The 2,485-nt window shown below is 36.4% G+C and overlaps 1 pseudogene; it reads right to left on the minus strand.

Moving 5' to 3' along the window:
- Positions 1 to 1,673: 1,673 nt before the first annotated feature.
- LOC147827584 (translation machinery-associated protein 7 pseudogene) lies at positions 1,674 to 2,122 on the minus strand (annotated as a pseudogene).
- Positions 2,123 to 2,485: the final 363 nt, after the last annotated feature.

Below are 2,485 nucleotides of genomic sequence, written 5' to 3' on the forward strand. Positions count from 1 at the left end.
TTGTTTCTTTTCCTTATCCCCTTCCCTTTCCTCACCACCTCATGCCCTCCACCTCTAAAACCCCTTTTCCCACTTTCCTTCTTTTAGATATTGCTATTCCTAGCTCACCTTCCTGACATATAATGTTGGCATTCACTGAGGCTATTGGGTTCCTGTACATGGTGCACCTTAATTCTGTTCACTTTCCCTTCCCTCACCTTGGTCTCCAGGGTGCCTTTCCATGTGCAAGAGATCCACCCCCTTGTCCCCTTCTACCTATCCTTTATTATGCTCTTTGTTCATACTTTGCCTTCCTCAGATGAGAGATATTATATGGTTTTTAAGCTTGGCTGTCTGATTTACTTCACTCAACATTATGTTTTCCAGGTGAACCCATTGATGACTCTGAGGTGCTGCCTCAGCAATAATGAATAATAACACCACCAACAAAAGCAGTAGGAGCTGACTCGTCCACTCCTCACCATGCATTAGACACTCTCCTGAAGTCTTCACATATTGTCTGTTTCATTCTCAAAATCATATTATGATCCTCATCCTGCAGATGTAACTGAAGCAAAAAAAGATAAATAATTGGCCCAAAACTGAAGCTAAAAAATCTCATTCCAGATTCCATAATTCCAACTGCTATGCTAGTAGGGAAACTTCTTTCTCTGTTATTCATTTCTTTTTTATTTTAGGAGAGTTATTATTCGAATACTTCAATATTTGTGACATCTCTAATTCCAAATCTAATGTAAATCAAGAATGCCAGATTCACTTTTTTTTTTTGGTACCAGGGTTTGAACTCAGGACCTTGTGCTTGCAAGGCAGGTGGTGGGACCACTGAGCTAAATCCCTGGCTCTTGCCAGATTCACTTTTTAAAATATTTTAATGAGGGCTTCACACGACGAACTCAATTAATTTCATCATGTAATTGTCACATTAGAAAAAATAAGTTTTCAAACAAATCATTTTTTTAAATAGATGTAACTTGATCCAGGCAAGAAAAGAATAACTGAATCTCAGTGGTAACTGATCTTTTAACCTCTCTGATTTAACAACAAATAAACACTTTGATATATTTTGTTATATTTAATGACTTTATATTTCAATATGTTGAGGACAATCAAAACATTTGAAAAAGTGCTAAGATCAGCTTTTTATTCTTGAAGGAGGAATCAAATTACCTCTAATTTTGCTTCCAGCCCTATATTCATTAATATAAGATAAAATTTCCAAAAAGAAACAATATAAAACAATTTGGTTATGTAAACTCTCTTACTAAAATTTCCAAAGATAAATAATGTAAAGCAATTATGGTTTAAATCCCAGTTTAGGTTCCTTTTTTGAAAATCAATTCAATTATAACAGAAACTACGCTTACCTTCTTACATACAGTCCAAGGAACTAGACATTACTTTTTCTTTTCTCCCATGTCGTCCTTGTGAAAGCAGCAGCATATCAGGTATTCTCCTTGATCCAAGGCCTTTGGCTACACCTTTAGATACTAGAACAGGTGGGTCAGACATTGCACACTGACTTTTGAAAGAAATTCATGCTTTTCTTTGATATGGTTTTGATTTTTTTTAATCTTCGCTGAGGGTAAAATGTCAAATTCCCATATGTAGAATAGATCAACTGGAAAGTCTCACTTTTACACACAGGTTTTTGTTTTGTTTTGTTTTGTTTTCAGAATTATAGGCTGGGTTTACTTTAAATTTGCAGCTGAGGTAGGAAAGGGTCAATGAAAACTAGAGAGACAATGAGCCACTGTATGATTTTTTATCTTTTTCTTTTTTTTTCAAAATTTTATTGTTAAATGTATAACAGACTCCAAGAACACACTTCATTCTAGTTCTAGGTGTCAAAAGATGTTATGGCAGGGAATCCAGGTATTTGAGTAGGAATGGAATCAAAGGTCACCATCATCTTAGGCACAAGGAACAATTTATTTTTTGCCAGATTTCTTAATTCCACCTGAGCCAGGGGACCCCTTCCCTCGGCCTTCGTTTTTAGCTCCTCGAGCTTCTTCTGCTCCTTTTTTTGCTTCTGTATGAATGCTCTGTCTTCCTCGTCCATCTCCTTGGCCTGTTTATTGGGCTGTTTCAAGGGCTGCTTCTTGCCACCTTCGCAGTCGGACATGGCACCTGCACACTCTCTGGAACTGGGTTCAAAAGCCTTTAGACACAGTCTTTAAAGGAAATAATTCTGTATTTGGAATTAATGTTTTGGATAATCATTTTGATTGTATTTATGGCCTCTGGGTATTTAATTTAATCACCTCTTTAGTTTTTCTTAACTATAAAAACAGCATAATGCCTATCAAACAGGGTTGTTGTTATAAAGTCTTTAATAAGTTAAAAATATATGAAATTCTTATTAAATATTTACAGCTCTCTCTCCCCCCCCCCCCTTTTCTGGCTGGTTTTTGAGACAGGCTATTACCATGCAGTTCATCTATGTAGTCCAGGCTAAACTAATTCTACAGCCCAGGCAGGCCTTAAA

Source organism: Heterocephalus glaber, unplaced genomic scaffold (assembly GCF_053883595.1).
Source record: "Heterocephalus glaber isolate CG9 unplaced genomic scaffold, H.glaber_assembly_v1.0 deba00001442, whole genome shotgun sequence".
Lineage (NCBI taxonomy): Eukaryota > Metazoa > Chordata > Mammalia > Rodentia > Bathyergidae > Heterocephalus > Heterocephalus glaber.